This window comes from Taudactylus pleione, unplaced genomic scaffold (genome assembly GCF_031769625.1).
Source record: "Taudactylus pleione unplaced genomic scaffold, aTauple2 ptg000279l, whole genome shotgun sequence".
Taxonomy (NCBI): domain Eukaryota; kingdom Metazoa; phylum Chordata; class Amphibia; order Anura; family Myobatrachidae; genus Taudactylus; species Taudactylus pleione.
Window position 1 is genome coordinate 1,854,519 of NW_028284681.1, and position 19,686 is coordinate 1,874,204.

The 19,686-nt window shown below is 42.5% G+C and overlaps 1 protein-coding gene across 3 annotated transcripts in view; it reads right to left on the minus strand.

The window, feature by feature from the left end:
* The window catches only part of PLTP (phospholipid transfer protein), a 61,459-nt gene that overhangs the window by 30,370 nt on the left and 11,403 nt on the right, over positions 1 to 19,686 (minus strand). Inside the window, exon 2 of one of the 3 annotated variants that reach the window (XM_088481923.1) lies at positions 8,975 to 9,053. The exons of 1 other annotated variant lie outside the window; for it this stretch is intronic. The gene's annotated coding sequence lies outside the window, so the exon portion shown is untranslated. Of the gene's footprint in view, positions 1 to 8,848; positions 8,939 to 8,974; positions 9,054 to 19,686 lie in introns of those variants that run through there. One more of the 3 variants, XM_088481924.1, reaches the window with a different exon arrangement.

A 19,686-nucleotide genomic window follows, 5' to 3' on the forward strand; every position in this document is an offset into this window, starting at 1 on the left:
TCTCCATCTATTCTCCAAGTTGCACTACCGGCTGCAGAGCCGCACCACTGGCTTTTTACTCTTATCCAGTATCTTCCCCAATTCTCTGGTTCCCGGAGGTAATCCATGTAAACCACTACTACTCTGAGTTGTAAGACCAGGTGGCCACTTAAGTACCGGTGAATGCTTCTAGTTCTAAGAGAACAACGGGCGGCTGTTAGTGGCAGAAGACCTCATTAGCCTGGGTTCTTGGGCCTTTGGGTTACCGCCAATAGATGCAGCCCTACAATCTGTCAATGCCTTCTTCACTGCTATGGGCAATTGTATGATGACCCTGACAGAACTGCTTTGGTCGAGTCAAAATTGCAGTCCCTCAGGCAAGGTCAGAAGGCAGCAGAAGATTACTCTTCTGAATTCGGTAGATGGGCAGTGGACTCTGGTTGGAATGACCCGGCCTTACACAGCCAGTTTTGTCTTGGACTCTGAGGCCTTCAAAGATATTCTTGTTCAGCATCCTCCCCCTGAGTCTTTAGATGACCTTATGCATAAGGCAGTCAGAATTGACTGTCGTCTCCGTGAACGAAGACGGGAGCAGAATTTTCCTACAAGATTGCATCGGTCTCCCACCTTGGTTCAGTCTTCGGAACCGAAAGAGCCTATGCAAATTGGTGCCTTTCGTTTACCTCCTGAAGAGAGATGCAGTAGACGTTCCCAGGGTCTGTTTGTATTGCGGGAACAAGGGACATTCTTTGAGTAATTGTCCACTCAAGCCAGTAAAAGGCAAGGCCTAAGTGTTCAGGAGCGATTGCATTTAGGCCTGGCTCCCATTTCCTCCAAAAATTCCATTCTAGTTCCTGCAGTTGTCCAACTCTACTCTGGCCACTTTTGCATTTCTGGATAGTGGTGCAGCTGGCAATTTCATGGATAGCTTTTTTTTTTTTTTTTTTTTAATCTTTGGGTATACCCACAATCCCTTTGGATCAAGACATCCCTATCTGCGGACTGGATGGAAGACTAGTCTCCAATGGTCTTATTAAATTCAAAACACCTCCCATTTGGTTGTTAGTAGGATTTCTACATTCGGAGCTCATCTCGTTCTACCTTCTCCAGTGTCCATTAGCACCCATCGTTCTTGGTCTCCCTTGGCTCAGGGATCATAATCCAGTCATTGACTGGTCCTCCGAGGAAAATCATAAGATGGAGTCATGCATGCCAGTCTCGTTGTCTTGCCTTACCTGTTTGGACGGCTCAGCCTACAATTGCTGAAACTCTTTCAGCCATACCCAACCAATACCGGGAGTACTCCGATGTCTACTCCAAACAAATGGCTGATGCCCTTCCTTCTCACCGCCCATATGACTGCCATCAATTTAGTTCCTGGTGCCAAGTTACCTAAAGGTCGGTTATATGCTTTGTCGGTGCCCGAAAACAAAGCCCATGGAGGACGCATTGGCTAAAGGATTCATTCGCCCCTCTAAATCTCCAGTCAGGGCTGAGTTTTTTGTTGTTGAGAAGGACAGTTCCCTCCATCCTAACATCGATTACAGGGGTCTCAACAATATCACCATCAAAAACTCCTACCAGTTACCTCTCATATTGGTCCTTTTTGATCAATTGCATCAAGCCACAATCTTTTCTAGGATCGACTTTTGGGGAGCCTACAATTTGATCCAAATTAGGAGTGGTGATGAGTGGAAGATGGCTTTCAGTACTCACTCAGGACATTAGGAGTATTTGGTCATGCCATTCGGCCTAGCTAACGCTCCTGCGGTCTTTCAAGACCTGATCAATGATGTCCTTCGTGAATTCCTGGGAGTCTTTGTGATTGTAAACCTTGACGACATTCTCATTTACTCACAGTCCGTGAGTCATCAACATGTGTGTCAAGTTCTTCAGAAGTTGCAGAAAACCACCTCTTCGCTAAGCTGGAAAAGTGCGATTTCGACGTCAGTCAAATTGCTTTTCTAGGCTATATCATATCCTCCCAGGAGTCCTCTATGGACCCGAATAAGGTCAAAGCGATACTGGAGTGGGCCCAACCATCTTCCCTTAAAGCTATTCAGTGCTTCCTTGGTTTCGCTAATTACTACAGAAGGTTCAGCAAGTTCTTCTCTGCTATTGTGGCACCCAAAAAAGGAGCAGACACCCTCAATTGAGCACCCGAGGCTGTCCGAGCATTTGAGGATCTTAAGGCCCCATTTACACAGGCTCCTGTTCTCCGCCACCCTAATCCGGATCTCCCGTTCATCCTGGAAGTTGACACCTCTGAGATAGGAGCTGGAGTCTTTTTGTCCCAGAGGGATTCTGCAGACAATAAAGTTGCACCCCAGTGCTTTTTTTCTCCCGGAAGTTCGCCACTGCAGAACGCAACTATGATGTGGATAATCGGGAGTTACTCGCTATTAAATGGGCTTTTGAGGACTGAAGGTACTGACTGGAAGGGCCAAGCATCAAGTCACTGTTCTTACAGAACTTATCTTACATTCAATCTACTAAATGGTTGAATTACAGGCAGGCACGTTGGGCATTGTTTTTTTACCAGTTTCAATTCTATCATTTCTTTGTGTCCTGGAGTCAAAAAACATTAAGGCTGAAGCTCTCTCCAGAAGTTTTGTACCAGTTCAGCAGACCACTGTCTCCGATGAACCCATTATTCCTAATTCTCACATTCTCTTTGCTATCACCCGGAATTTGGCTGAGCTTATTTGGGCCTGTCAGTTGGAAACACCTTCGGACAAACCTCCTGATCTTTTGTTCGTACCAGAAAAATTCAGAAAGTCAGTCTTATTGGATTTCCAATTTCTCAATGAGCTTTTGGTCATACCTGCATTAGTAAGACTCAGGAGTTACTATCCTGCTCGGTTTGATGTCCACGAATTTGTCCTAGCATGTGAGGTTTGTGCCCAAAATATGACGTCGCGGACAGCTCCTTCAGGTCTGTTACTTCCTCTCTCTATACCTAAGAGACCTTGGACTCACATTGCCATGGACTTTGTCGATCTCCCAGTTTCAGCTAGTTGTTCCATGATCTGGACAGTCGTGGACCGCTTCAGCAAAATTGCACACTTCATTCCCTTGTCTAAATTCCCTACTGCCAAAGACCTCTCTGGGTTGTTCCTCCAGCATATCTTTTGCCTGCATGGATTGCCTGTGGGCAGTCTCGGATCGGGGAGCACAATTTGTTGCACAGTTCTGGAGAACCTTCTGTTCCTCTTTAGGCATCTGCCTCTCCTTTTCTTCAGGATATCATCCTCAATCTAATAGGCAAACGGAACACGCCAATTAATCTCTGGAACAAAATTTACGCTGCTATGTCTCCAAATGCCATAACGACTGGGTTTCTCATCTGCCTCTTGCGGAGTTTTTGTTTAACAACTCGTGCAATTCAGCATCTTCAGTCTCTCCTTTCTTTTGTGTAACTGGTTAACATCCCAGGGCTAATTCGTTTGATTCCAGTTTCTCCAATGTGCCCGATTCACCTTCTGTTTCTCGGCTCCGTCGCATTTGGAGCAAGGTACATCTAAGCCTTCGTAAAGTTTCTCTCCACTCCAAGAAATCATTGCTCAGGTGAATCTGGTAGCTTTCAAGCTTCCATTACCTAACTCTCTCCACATCAACAACACCTTTCACTGTTCTTTATTCAAACCGGTCTTCAGCTCTGCTAAATTCAAGCCCAAATTTCCATCCAGACTTCCTTCGAGTGTTGTCCATGGTCAATGCAAGTTTTCCAGGGGTCGTCTGCAGTTTTTGGTGCACTGGAGGGACTATGGCCTGGAGGAACGGTCCTGGGTCCCAGAGACTGCGCTACATGCTCCTAGGCTGAAAATACTTCTTCCGAGATTTTCCTGACAAACCGGGTTCTGGGGGTTCTTCAACCCTGTATCAAGGGCGGATACTGTTACAAGTCACGCTCATGACTTGTTCCTATCCAGCAATGTTCCTCCTTCTGGCAGTATTGTTCCTGGTGCCGTTACGTTGGTTGCTAGGCAATCCAGATGCCACAGGAAGGCACATGTTATCCACAACACGGCATGATTGGTTCCTGCTACTATTTGTGCATGCCGACCTTTTGCCACCTCACAGACTATAGCGTTCCTTGTGGCTCTCTCGGCTCTGCTGCATGGTCAGCATTATTATCATGGTTGTTGTGAATCCTGCTCCACCGGCTCTCTAGCCGCTCAGTCAGCCTCCAAGCTGCCTAGCCGCTCCACTGGCTCTCTAGCTGCTCCATCAGCCTCCAAGCTGCTACCAGCTCCCTAGCCACTCCACCAGCTCTCTAGCCACTCCATCAGCCTTCAAGTTGCTACCGGTGCTCAAAGCCGCATCACCACCTCTCAAAGCCGCACCACTGCCTCAAAGCCGCACCATCGGCACTCAAAGTCACGCGAACTGCGCTCAAAGCCGCACCACTGACTCTAGTTTCTCCATCTATTCTCCAAGTTGCACTACCGACTGCAAAGCTGCACCAACATCTCCCAGGCCGCTCCACTGACTTTTTACTCTTATCCAGTATCTCACCCAATTCTCTGGTTTCCAGAGGTAATACATGTAAACCACTACTACTCCTAGTTGTAAGACCAGGCGGCCACTTAAGTACCGGTGAACGCTTCTAGTTCTAAAGGGAACAGTGGTGGCTGTTAGTGTCGGAAGACCTCGTTAGCCTGGGTTCTAGGGGGTTTACACAGAGCAGCCTTGGGATCCGTAATAGGGCAATCCCAATTTGAGAGGAAAGTCCCACCATTCTGTGGTTGGCTTGTTTTCTTGACTCAAGGGCATACTGCTAATCTTCCTGACTCCCTGAAGAGTCTAGTAATCTCCCTGATTGTGCCTTACTCCCATTATGAAGCTGTTATATAAAAGAAAAAACAGATATATACATTGAAATGGGATCATTAGTATAATTTCCCTGCATTGGTTATAAGGCACAATGATCCCTATGGCTACATGCATTTTCTGAAAATTATCAGTGTGTTTTCATCAACAAGTAGATCTTACCAACTGCTTTAGGGCTCATTGACACGCTCCCCAGATGTAGCAGCACATGTCCACTTTCCCGCGCGCTCATACATGTTGCTTTCACAATCTCCCTGAAATGCTTTTTCAAAAGTAGGCAAGAATGCTCAAGGGAAGTTGGGAAAGATGGCTTTATGCACCATAGTGGGCCTTTGGTGAGTGCAGCAATTCAAGGGTGTTTAAGGGCACAGCTGGGGAGTGAGATTAGAGGTAGTCTTGTGCTTCAAAAGCACTAGACACATTCCTGGGATGTGGCTACACAGTTGTGACAGGATATGCCTCATACACGCCACCCATCCCCTTTGGAAGTAGTGTAGCCATGTCCCAATTAGGGAATGTCAATTGTTGGTAGGTATGATATAACACAATTGCCTATTGCACTACATATACCACTTTGCCTTACATTATACACACCTCCTCTCACAATGTAGAAGTTGCTGCACACTAAGCATTTTTCTATGGTTCTCTTGTTATCACCAGCCTGATATACCATGCCATCCAAGTGAATTAGCTTCTACATGCAAAGGCACGTAGAAGCTATCACCATTGATATTTGGCGAATTTTACCACTGACAATATCAATGCTATCACCAGGGCCGAAACTAGGATTTATGACATCTCTCCCATAGTGCCCGTGGGGAGAGCCGGAAGCTGGAGTTCAGGTGAGAACTCCAGCTTCCAGCTACCACGGTGCTGCAGGGAAGGAGCCGGGCACTCTGGTAATAAAATCTCAGCGGGCGTCCGGCTTGGAGCCTCCCTGCGGCGCTGGGCTGGGGGACACTGGCGGCAGGTGCAGCGGCTCACGTGCACCTCCAGCCCCCCCCCAAAGTAATAACCTTTAAGCTGGGTACACACTACTTGATATAGTTCAATCGAACAAATTATATATTGGTAGCGGATCGGTAGGTGTGTACAGGGGTGCTGAGAGAGTACTAATTACCCGGGCTGCTGGAGGGGCCCGGCGCCACCCCCTCCTCCCTCCCTCTTAAGTCTCAGCAACCCGGCACACGCTGGGGGTGAAAAGTAAAGTGGGGGGACATGCATAAAAACTAGCAAAATAGATTTTTTGTAGGTCTGCAAGGATGGGTTAGGTGTTTTTTTTTATTGCAGGGTGCGCAATAGGTGCGTTTTGAAAAGCGGCTGGAATTGAAAAGCCGAGATCGGTGATACTTTTCTGCGAATCTCGGCTTTTCGAGTCTAATTGAATATGGGCCTAAGTCGGGTACCGGTGTACCCAGCATAAGATATATAAGGAAATAAGAAGAAAAAAGGTCTATCACTGGTAGGCCCAGACTGGGACTTTAATATTGGCCCTGACATTTCAAGCACACAGGCCCTCCTCGGCGATAGCTCTCGGCGTTCTCCTCTTTGCTCTTCGAGCGGCTCCCATCATCCCCCAGTATGCCTTACAACCGTCCTGTCAAGCAGAGCGCCAGGAGGCAGAGCTGCTCGGCCAGACCTCCAAACAGCTTAGTCTCTGACTGTCAATTCAGGGGCAGATCTAGATTTTTCTTTTAGGGGAAGAATTTTAACAATCAATACATACTCTTCCCTTTCTATTCCTAGTTCTTAGTCCATACTCTTACAATACAAATATAATTAAAATGAAAACATATAAGTGTACATCATTCTCTGTACTGAATCACACACACTTCACTGTTCAGTAAGCCTTGTAAACTGTAACTATATATAAAGCAGTTGTAATTGTTAGTTTAGAGTGACCACTGCTGACAGGCAGATCTACAGTATGTAGTTTGCGGCTGCAGGCTAATAGGGGGTACTGAGTTAATCCGTGCTGCCCCTCTACTAGCCTGCAGCCACACACCACATAGATCTGCTTAGCTGCAGTGATCTAAGTGAAGAATTACCAGGCTTGCTACACAGGAGCAAATAGGTGTTAAGTGAGAGACACAAGGTTGTGAGTTCAAGTCCACTGCATGGCATGCTATGCATTGTGTGTTTTCAATACTTAAGGTGCATCCACACATAATGATTTTTTTGAACGATTTAACTATAACGACGACGTTATTGTTAAATAGTTTGTAAAATCATTCATCTTTTTAAGCTGAACGATAATCGTTCATTCGCGTTCACGTTTGTAGTTCATCATCCATTGTGACTGTCCAACAAACGATTTTCGTTCAGAAAATCGTTCATGTTGTGCAGAATGAATGATAAACGATTTCCATTCATTGTATGCATGATTAAAAAATCGTTCATCGTTTTTGAATACCGTTCATTATTTTAGTAGCCAACAATTTTTAGTGAACGATTTTCGTTGACTTTTTCAAAGGAAAATCTGAATGAAAATCGTTCACTAACATCGTTGTGTGTGCATGCAACTATAGTTTTAAATGAAAGTTAATTTTTCACAAAGTGCACATATTTCCTGCCCATTGGACAAGCTGGCTCAAAGGGGTTGCTGACAAACTATTCACATGAGGACAGAAAGGAAGTGTGCCAGTATTCTATTTTTTTTTTTTTTTTTTTTTAAAGGTAATTTCTGTTTTAGATTAGTCATCTTTAAATTCTATAATTGCATCCTATTTTTAATACTTCTGATTATAAACAAAAACATTAGAGGACCCCTGTAAACTAGAGAAATGCATGAAAATGGTGCGCAAACACCAATAGCAACAGTGCACATATATTAAAGAGCACCCAACATTTACTCATGAAAGTTTTGTTAGATAGTAACCTTGAAAGATGTACAGAACCTAGCATTCATATTTATCAATTGGTCCTAATTCCCCATGTCAGTCCCAAGTTTTAAGGGCTTCAAATTAGAATTTTCTGTTCCTGGAAATGTTCATATTTTTCAGTGTACACCAAATATATTCAGAAATAATAAAAAATCTCATATACAGTGACATTTTCATTAGCTCTTCCTGTTATCTGGAACTTACAGGTTAAAATAAATTAATAAGGTGTTTCATAATATGCAAAAATATATAAAAATTAGTAGAGAACAAATCATGACGGGAGTTTAGTATACGTCATACTTGCAGGCACTTTACTTCTCCCCACAACTCTGCCGATGGTGCATGGCCGGTGGTGTTGCATCATTAGGTAACACCGCCTCACTGCATAGTGCTGCAAATCGAGGGTCTCTGAAGGGGCAGTGCTAAAGTGTCGCAACTCTCATTTCCTGGCCCTATGCCCCCTCCCGATTCAATTCACTAGGACGTGTGAGAGATAGAGTACCACCTAGTATTCCGGGTGGAGGGGACTACCAGATCATTTGGAAGTCTCTCGGACATTATGGGAGAGTAGGTAAGTTTGGAATATGAAGGTCCACCAAAGCAGTATTGTGCATTACATACTAAAGTATCCCTGGAAATAATTTCAAATGGTTGGAAACTAGGGAGCTGACGTAGATTTTACAGAGGTTACTTACATGTTATCACACTGCATAATTCTCTGGAACCAAGTGTACGTAAGAAGTGATGCAGAGTCACGTACAACTCATGTGCATCTCTACTTGCAGCTGAAGTGATGCAACTTGGTGGTAACAGTGTGTTTCCACAGAGGCAGAATTTATGTTAAAGGAATTGTGGGCTGAAACGTGAATTTTCAGACCTATTTTTTTTGCACCAAGTATAGGGACGTGCAAGTGTGCAGTAATAATGATAACTGCTAGGAAAGAAAGTACAGATGTGGTCAGTCCCATAGGCAAATGCAGGGGGGGGTTTCCGTCTGCCTGGAAACCCCCCTCCCCAGCTCACACCATGACCACAATAGAACTAGTAATATAATACAATGTTACTAGTGCTGCATGTTCTTCTCAGTATCACAAATGAAATGAATGGCACAAACTGTGGATCTTTTAAAATGTGTCAGCCAGTAATAAATATACCTGTGCACCAACTAGGAGATGTGGAAAACATGCACTGTTAGGGGTGCACTGCTATAGACCATCAATAGGGTTATTTATTAATACTGTATAATACACTATCCAGTACATAAGGAGACCAATATGTACATATATGTCCTGGGCAGTGCTAAGTTCTTCTGCTGCTCCCTCAGATTCCCGGACTTGCTCCAATGCTCAGGAATGGTGCCTACAAAAGAAAAAAAAACATTCTGCTCAGACAGGATGGACCTACTGCCGTATCTAATGGCTTACTGTGATCGCTGGTCCTGTATATGCTGGAATTATGAAACACAATATACTTTGTAGTAACATATTAAAGCTGGATAAGAGCTAATTATGCCCTCTTCATGGACAGGCCACACTCACTCTAAAATCAAGCATTTGGAACCCCCCCCCTCTAGAGATCCTGTGTTTGCCACTGAGTCCTGCCAACAGATGCGTACAACTAAGCGTGCAACCAAATATACGCATTTACTCTATGCAACCCGGGAGCAATTACGGACAACTTGCATTCAACTCTGCTTCGGCACCTAAGTGTATCTGCTAATATAAAAGCATAATATCCAGGTGACATATGTAGAGACCAGCATCCTGCTATTCATGTAGATTGTTATATACTGTACAAGATTTACTGTTGCTATTTAAGGTCACTGTCTATAGTTCAGCATCATGTGATTCTACCCTTTTTTTAGTCATCTTTTAATATTTAATTACAGTGAGGCTGTTTGTCCAGACATTCCAACCCAATACTCTGATGTGATCAGTATCAGACACCAGGGCCGGGTGATCATGGGTTCAGAATTCCCACTGTTGTTACTTCAGCAGTTGTGGTCAGATAAAAGCCGGTAAACAAGTGGTATTAACAGATGTCCGAACCTCGTGATCTGATGATTCCTTTTGAAAAACAAACTTTAAAATTGCACAGCAAGCAAGTCAACATTTCCATGTTCCGTTCTTCCTGTACTCTTTGATAACAGACTGCAGGCAAAAGTTCACTGGCACAGAAACCCATTCCAGGACCTAGGCGCATCATGAGTGCTGTAGGACACCACATCATACACTTGAAAAGTGTAACTCTAGCTGCATCCATCCCTGTTATTATATGTGTGTAAAGCAAGTGAAGGCTTTAACCCACTCATACTATAGCACCACAGGCTACACCCTGGTTAGTTCTTTATAGACTGCACCATATATAGTCCTACAATTTTATTTATGTGGGTAAAGACCAATAGGGTGGGTAACAGTAATTACATCCAAGCAGAAGACGACTTCTACAAACCAAAACTTACATACAGCCATATTATGCCAGTACACAGTACTATTCCATACTCCTCATTAACTAGACCCAGCCCAAGAAACTTGCAATTTAACAAGAACTGTGCAATTGGAAACATAGTGAAGCTTTCTTGATACAATTCATAGAGCATCATTAATGGAGCCATAGAGGAGAGTATGGGATATATGTGTAATTATAGATGTAGGTAACATGCTTTATGAATGCACAACTGGAAATTCCTGACCAAGAAAAAGAGAAGCCATGAAATCAGCTACAATCTCCCATAGGTGCCGCTATTGCCAACTGCTAATATATCATTGATGAGATGTCATGAAGGGGGAATATAATACAGATAGTGGGGATTCAGGTAGTAGGGATCATGAACCTTACAAAGTTATATTTCAATAATGATTGTTTTTCCTATTAACAATTTTATGTTCCTTTATATTTTCATGTGTTTTTTATTATTATTTTATTTAAGGATTTATAACTGTGAACCCAACTATGGACTTCTAGTGCAGTGCGGAGGTGTGAGACATGCATGCACAGAAGGAACCCATGTTTGTATGGGAAATCTAATGCTGATGAAACCCGGTGAACCTTATCTGCAAGGGCCACCTCCAGCAAGAACACCAGTTTTAACCGTATAATAAACAATCTGGTTAGTCTGCTGTGTTGTCTTGAGCGGTGTATCCCCTCTTCTATATTATAATATGATTAATAAAATACTCCTCCTGATTGGCTGCATATCTATAAAGTAGGCAGATTTGCCAATGGTTAACTCATTTACGCCAGGACCTCTAGCAAGATGAAAAGTAACAATCCCTACAATACAGAAAATGTGGTCAAATATTATTCAACAAATAAAGCAAATATTTATTTAAAAATATTGGTGACACTATTAGTTATTATCTGAAATAGGAACTATTAATATTTGCTACAGAGGTGGGTACAGATAAAATTTACTACAAGTAAGGAGGCTGTCTTTGTGGGCCCTCGCACCTACAATGGCGGCAGTTTTCCACCATGCAGTTGTCTTAAACTGTATACCATTTAGGGGTTTGAAATCAAAGACCATCTCTAGCAATTTCTGTTTCAATCCTCCAAACTGCTGAATACATCTGTTGTTGGGACGGCAGAATCGTAGATTTCAGACCACTGGGAAAATCGGCATTTGATAAATTGACCCCTTAATGTTCAATTATAGCAGTGTTGGCTAACCTTGACACTCCAGCTGTTATGGAACTACATAACCCAGCATGCACTGCTACAGTTTTGCTATTAGGGCATGCTAAAACTGTGGCAGGGCATGCTGGGATATATAGTTCCACAACAGCTGGAGTGTCAAGGTTAGCCAACACTGAATTATAGGATCAATCACTAGAATGGAGCTTCGAATGAGTGCCATGCTCTGTGGCATAAGCATGGAAAGATCTTTCCATGTTGAGTCTCATAGCCATAGACGTAACAGCTAAATTACCGTACACAGGGCTCGATTCAGACCCGCTCGCTAGATGCGTACGCTCGCTAAATGCATATGCAAATTCTGCTAACCAACAGCAAGGCAGGTGATCGCACAGCAAGGCATTAAAACGCCCCCTATGTCTTGGCGTGCGATCGCCCTGTGTATGCAGACGCCCACCAACCTGTCTTAAGACGCCCACTTATGCACGTCATCTCCAGGCAGTGTATGCAACCATCGGAATCGAACAAAGCGCTTGTGGTGGGCCATACCCTACCGTAAGCACTGCGCGCATTTCAGTGTAAAATTCAGCCGGGTGACATGTACTATGACGCTGTATCTTAATTATGCACGCCTCTGAAACAGCGTTGAGACGCTCTGAGAACGCCTGCGTTTGCACCTCCGCTCCCCCGTTTTTATAGACCGACCCCTGTCACCACCCACAAATGGCTTCTCCTGTCACTCACTTAGCTGGGCAGTCTATGCACAGCGAATGCTTCCCGATCACTCGGACTGGTTCGCGCATGCGCACTGCGATGCGCACGCACAATGCAAACATCTGTGTGCGAATGCTTCCTAGCGAGCGGGTCTGAATCGGGCTCAGTGTCTATTTATTAAACTGATATGATAGATTTTTGTAACAAGGTTTACCCCGATAGCTTATAAATAATGTCACAGGGGCCGCTGAGCGCAGTTTAGCTCACCAATGGTACTGGCTGGCACAAAGCCTGTAGGGATGCATGAGCCGGCATTTCTGGTTCACACATGCACACTGACATTTACAGAAATCTCGCCGACACTCTATGGGCCCCTGAAGGTTTGTGACCTAGGGAGACTCAAATTCTTACTATCTCAGGGTTGGCCTCTATTGGAGAGCGCCATTTAAGATTTCAACTGGTAATCGTATGCCCTTAACTTTGCCACTGCTAATGATAAGTAGTTTGCAACCAGGGTTGGACTGGCCCACAGGGGAAGTCCCCGGTGGGCCCCAGTGCCTGAGGGCCCCACCTCCTCTTCCTATCAGGTTTCAGACAATGCACTGAAATTATACATTGTTCCTCTATTACATGGTCAGTTACTTGGTAGAGCAGGAATATGGATGAACAGACCACGCACTATAGTATTCTTGTTGTCTGCAGGCTATGTCCTTTATAATGACTGGCCAAGCCTCTGTGGAGGCTGGCCACACCATTTAAGCATAGGCCCCTACCAGTGCTTTCCCTGGTGGGCCTTTCATGCCTCTATCCGACACGGTTTGCAACTATACCTTATTGATTATGATATTATAATCTATACATTATTGAAATATAATGTAAATTCACCTGTCAGTTATCTTTCAATGGAACATACATTATATCCTATTTATAATTGTTTTATTTCTACGTATGTCTGCATTTATGAACACAAGTTCAGTCTTACCATTATCCGTGTCATTGTGGATATTTTAATAAAGGGATAAAGGATCCAACGTCACACTGAAGACAGCAGACTCTGGGGTGTATTAACCATGAAAACAAAAGGAAGACAAAAAGGTCTTGTCCTCTGAATGGCGCACAATAATGTTGATGTATTATTAGTAATAAAAACTTAATGTTTATTAGATATACTTTAAAAATGTCCCTCTATCTCTAGGACAAGATGTATAGTGAAATATTAATTAAAATATAGAAAGATAGTGATAAGAAAATGTATTAGAGAGCGTGTGTTAAAATAAAATTATCCCCGCAGTGTGTCTGTGCGATTATTACTACGGAATCAAGACAAGAATATTGTGGTTAAACTAGAGGTCACTTAAGTAAATTGCAGCAGCTTGGTTTAAATAGAGGAAACTATTGATTATTGCCCTTAAGTTGGTCATATAGAAATAAATACAACAGGTGGGGTGAGATTTCACATTGGGATACCTGCACACACGTATCTTGATTGCACCAATTAATATTTATTACCCATTCATTAAAGAGTGAAAATGACATGGTACTTTTGGATAGTGAATCCAAATATTTGTTATAAGATTACACCTACATGTGATATTGTTGTGTGGTCTATAAAAAACCTCCCATCCTGTGTAGGACTCTAATGGTATACGTATATATTCCAGGATCGGTTAACAATTGTTATTCCTAAAATGACCTATAATGATCTAATATCACACTGCCAATTTTATATTGATAATCCCGAAAGCCTCTATCTTAAACACTATAAAATAAATATATTGTAGCTTTATTATGAGATTATCATTTTTAGTGACATTGTACAAGGGCTCATTTATAGTAAAATCCCTTGAAACGGACTGATCTATACTGAATGTCTATTATTGTCTCTACTGCATACAATTAAATAGTAAATGTTTCCTCAAGTGACTATTGTCAAAATATTCAAAGAGACTTTATAACGAGTACTGTAGGAGCATTCTATTCAATCTCAAACCTCTTTTCCTTGTGTATTAACCATGAATTGCCATTTTTTGGAGAAAAAAACAAGCTCTATTCGCTTGCTGATCTCACCTATCTACAGTATTGTGCAAAAGGTTTAGGCAGATATGGAAAGAATGCTGCAAAGTAAGAATGTTTTCAAATATAGAAGTGTTAGTTTATTTTTATCAATTAACAAAATGCAAAGTGAATGAACAGAAGAGCAATCTAAATCAAATCAATATTTGGTGTGACCACCCTTTGCCTTCAAAACAGCATCACTTGTACACAGTCAGGAATTTTGTAGGATTATAGGGCCTGATTCAGGATGGATCGCAACTGTGATTATGCAGGCAGTGTCACTGCAAAGGTATGATAATCCACTGCGATCACTATGCCATCGTATTACTACATAAGGAAGCTCACCTTACACATCTGTAATACTTAGCAAGACTAACAAAACTATCGGTAACATCGAGTACCATCGCAGCCTTACGCACACTTGCACAAGGTCAGACCTTACTCAGAAATTTCTAACATTTCGGTACGCAGTGAGAGCTCAAGCTGCATATGCCATCGCAGTGGATAACTTATGCACGCCCCTGCAATGGCGTTCAAACGCACTGGCACGCCTGCGTTTCTCCTACCACCCCCATCGCCACCCCAAAACGGTACTTCCCGTCAATCACTCTGCGATGGGTCTGCGTAGTCACGGCGATCACAGTCCCGATCGAAGGGAGGTATTTGCGCACTGCGATGCACATGCAGTACGCAAAAATCAATCCAACCTGAATCAGGCCCACAGTCAGGCGTATGATTAACCAATCATACCAAACAGGTTATAATGATCATCATTTTCATATGTAGGTTGAAACTCAGGGCCTGATTCATTACGGATTGTAAATGCGATTGCAGTAGCAATTACGCAAGCAGTCTCACTGCGATAGTATGCTGATCGCTAGGCTGCCGCAGCACTACATAAGGATGCCCACTTTACCTTACACACATCCGTAATCCTTAGCACATACTTACCGACTTTGAAGATTCTCTCTCTGGCAGAGCTGCTTCTGCTGGCCAGATCGGGGGGTGGGGCCAGGCTGTAGACGTAATTAGCCCCCACCCCTTTCCCGGAAAAGTCCTTGATTCGCGGGTCCGCAAGGAGGGGTCGAGACTAAAAACCACAATTTGCATAATTTAGGCCCGTCCCCTCTACGGACCAATTAAATCTCCCCATCTTGCCCTCTTCACTAGGAAGTGGGCAGGATGCGGGAGATCTGCCTAGACTTCCGGGAGTGCCGGGGGCTACCCGAAAAATCGGAAGCCTCCCGCGACTTCCGGGAGTGTAGGCAAGTAAGCCTTAGCAAGACTGCGAAGCCATCTGTAACATCAAGTACCATCGCAGCCTCACGCACACTTACACAAGCTCTGACCTTACTCAGGAATTGCTAACTTCATTGCACACTATGAGTAGTAGTTATACTGCATCAGCAAGGTCTCTCCCAGGCAAAGATTTCAAAGTAGACTGGGCTTTCAAGATTAGGGTTAGCCTGAGGGTGAGAACTAACCAATAATGGCTTAAGATGGTCCGGTCTGTGATAAATAAAATGAACCATTGGAACAGTGATGCCATAATGCTTCTGTGTTTTATTAACCAGTGAAAGCTTTAGCAGATGAATACCTCATATATGGCAATGTTTTATTATACAATAGTAGTAGACAAACATATGGTTTTGAAAGAAAAATTACTAATCAGAGGAGTGTGGATTAATAGATAGTAAAAATGTATACTGTCTAGATAGACACCAGATGTTAGGTCGTCAATAGGTTGACTGGGACAAATGGTCGACATGTAAGAAGGTCAACAGGTGCAAATATTCAAAAGGTCAACATGATTATTTTTTTTTAGCCCTAATCTTCACCCTAACCCTCCCCTGTGTCCCTAATCCTAACCCTCCCTGTCGGGCTAGGTGCCTGACCCCAACCGTCCCTTCTAGTGCCTAACCCTAACCCTCCTGGAGCCTAACCCTAATTATCAGGGTAAGTGTCTAACCCTAACAAAAAAACATGCGGCGACCATTTTAATGTCGACCATTTGTATCTTGTCGACCTTCTTACATGTCAACATTTAGTGCGTCAACCTTTTGTCCCAGTCGACCTATTGACTGTCTAACATCTGGTGTCTATATAAATTTTGTCAACCTTTTTACTGTCCATCTGTAGTCCGGCACCCATTCAGACTGGAGTTATGTCCCTCTGAAGTGGTTTCAGGAGTAGAACAATAAAAATTAAACATATCTACAACACCCATTCACTGAAAAAAATAATATTACATAAAAATGTTTTGGTGTTTTTGCTTGATACATATTTTTTGATCCAAAACAGGAACATTCTGCATATGACTACATGTAGTTCACAAGCAGTGATATTATCTTAGTAAAGAACTCAATGTCTTTGTTTCTGGAGTCAAAACACTAAACAAAAAGCAGAATTTGGCTTAAGGCCTTTGCTTTGGGATAAAAGTGACTTTCTCTGATGAGCTGCCAGCGTAGCGGTGTCATGGTGTGAGGTCCCATAGGTGGTGGGCGTCTCACAGTTCTTACAGGTTTTTGTTAAGTATGAAAAAAAAAAAAAAACCACAATGTCAATAAAATAACTTTCCTTGTAATCACAATTAGAACTGGTGAAGTCCAAATGTATTTTCTCTGCAACTAAAAATGGATTTTAAACTGAACTATTACTGTCACCACATAAAAGCACACTGTGCTCTCGCTACTTACCTTTGGCATCCCAGCGGTCGGGATGTCGGCGCCGGTAATGTAAGCGTCGGCATCCCAACGCATCTGCTCTGTAAAGTAGCACTCTAATATAAGATGGAAAAACAAATCACTATTTTAGGCCAGAGACTGCCTTTTGCAACTATTTCTTGTGGTTAGTCTCACAGACTTGGTCGCGTGATGCGGAAAAGGGGGTGGGAGCAGGGATAACCAATCAGAAGCAGATTGAAAAGCTGCAATAGCCCGCACATAAAATCAACAGGTGCCTGGCAAGTATTTGATGTACTTTAAAAAAGCAGGACAAATATCAGTACTCATTTCCAGCTCTTCCACAGCTGCAGCCTTCTCTGTTTGTAAAGTAATGGTGCATACACACGGTCAGATTTTTCTTCAGATCTGAACGATAACGATTGAAAAAATCGTTCATCATTCAGACATGTCAGATTTTCCTTCAGATATGAAGGAACGATGAACGATGAGCGTTCCCGATGGTCAGATAACGATATCTGACATCTGATGTGTTTGCAGTCAGATTTGGACGATTCCATTCATTTTAATGCAGTCAAAATCGTTCATCTGACAAATCTGACCGTGTGTATGCTCCATAACAGAATACCTGCTACTCTATGCTGTAAGCAGGACCCACTGAACCTTGTCTTGCATCTGTCCCCGGCGTCTACCCATTCGCACACTGTCCATCCTTTGTGTTCTCTCTAATTGTATGGCCGTTACATGATTTGTACATGCTCTAAATTGTATAATTACATGCTCCGAGAATTTACACACGTCCACACTGGGCACACAGCTGTGCTTATTCTGGGCATACACTATACAATTATCTGTCAGATATCTGAACACAGAAAAAAAAAAAAAAAAAAAAAAAGGAGGAGATGTGCCCCCCCGCACACTGCAGCAAAAACAATACTTAAATCCTACATGATAATAGTGATTCAGAGGTATTAGTTACATACATTTGCAAATATATGAATAAGCGCCAGGCCAATCGTCAAGGCTCCTCTATACTGGCGTCCCTAGCATTAAGGGGTTCACGTCCGATAAGCAAGGCACCCCAAAAAAATTCCAACCAAGGGCCATACCCAGGGCATCACACGAAAAAGGGAAAAAGGTGATAGTGAAGTATAAAGATAAGATGTGTAAGTATAAATCAATAAGTGTTAATGAAATGAGAAAGAATTTGACGATTGGCCTGGCGCTTATTCATATATTTGCAAATGTATGTAACTAATACCTCTGAATCACTATTATCATGTAGGATTTAAGTATTGTTTTTGCTGCAGTGTGCTGGGGGGCAAATCTCCTTTTTTTTTTTTTCTGTGTTCAGAGTAAACCCCGCTCTTTACAAGCACCTGTGTTATGCAATTAAGCTGATCTGAGCAACTACCATTTTTTTTGTCTGTCAGATATCTGTCTGGTTGGAATGAAAATCTGGTAATGTATGGGAGCAAATGACAATCGACCATTTGCTCACATACACTGGAAAACAGACAAAAGTTGTCGTTCAGACAAACTGGTTAAATCAAATGAATTTAACCAATTTGACCAATCATTTTTGCCCATTTTCCAGTGTTTAAGACTATATGATCGACTGACATTTGCTCCCATACATTACCATTCCAACCAGCCAGATTGGACAGATAATTGTATAGTGTATGCCCAGCATTACATGACTCTTCCATTCATATCTCTTGTTTTATCTGTTTTTAACTGCTTCCTTGCCTCTTTGACACTGCAGAACTTACAGTGCCTTATAGGTAAAGACATACTATCCTTTCTTTTTAAAAAAAAGCATATCAGGGATATTGTGAAAGCAACACCTATGAGCGCGAGTTACAGTGGACGTGTACTGCTACATCTGAGAGGCGTGTCATAATACTGACTTACATAAATGTAAACGAGCCCCAAAGCAGTTAGTAAGATCTATTTGTTGATGAAAACACACTGATACATGGCTTGCTCATATACTGTGTTTTACAAGGGGTTCCATACAAGTGCAAAGATAAATCTTATATGAAAATGCATGTAGCCATAGGGATCACTGTGCCTTATAACCAAAGCAGGGAAATGACATGGATTATACAATTTGAATGTATATTTGTCCGATTTCTTCTATTTTTCCCCCCCAAATATATAACAGCTACATAATGGGGGTAAGGTGCAATCAGGGAGATTGCTATTATTTCAGGGAGTCTCCCTGACAATCATGTAGTACAGGCTATCATGAGGAAAGATTCATGATAATGATAATTATTTTTCTCTCTGAAACGCAGAGAATACAACTTGCACTAAAGAAGAGCTGCCAGAGAAGGAGATATAAGGCCCAATTCACATAAGCACAAGGTTACATAGGAACCCCGCGTACAGTGTCTCGACGGGATGTTATGGTTCTAATACATGCACCTCAATCCCTGTCAACAAACCAACAATGTAAATTTCACTTTAATACCCCTACAAATTGTAAGTTTTATTTACAACTTACAAGTATAAAAAAATATAAAATTTGGCCTGATACTTCAGACACTTATTTTCTGAAATGATTTCACAGGTTTATTCCTATTTCTTGAACTAGCTATAAGATGTGTATAAGAATGTCAATGTGTGCCGTTGAGTACCATCAGGCAGAAAAAAATTGTTCCTGCTCATAAAAGGATCAAAGACTCTTTAACAACCTTCATTATAAATAAATAATACAGGACTTGATAGTTTAAGAACAAATAATTTTTATATCTTGACCAACCCATAGGGACCTTCAGTAGTTTGCCTTACGTTATGCATAGTATGCTGCACCTTACGTTGTGTGTAGTACGCTGTGTATAGTATGCCTTATGCTGTGCATAGTATGCTTAAGTTGAGCATAGTAAGTTGTGCCTTAAGTTGTG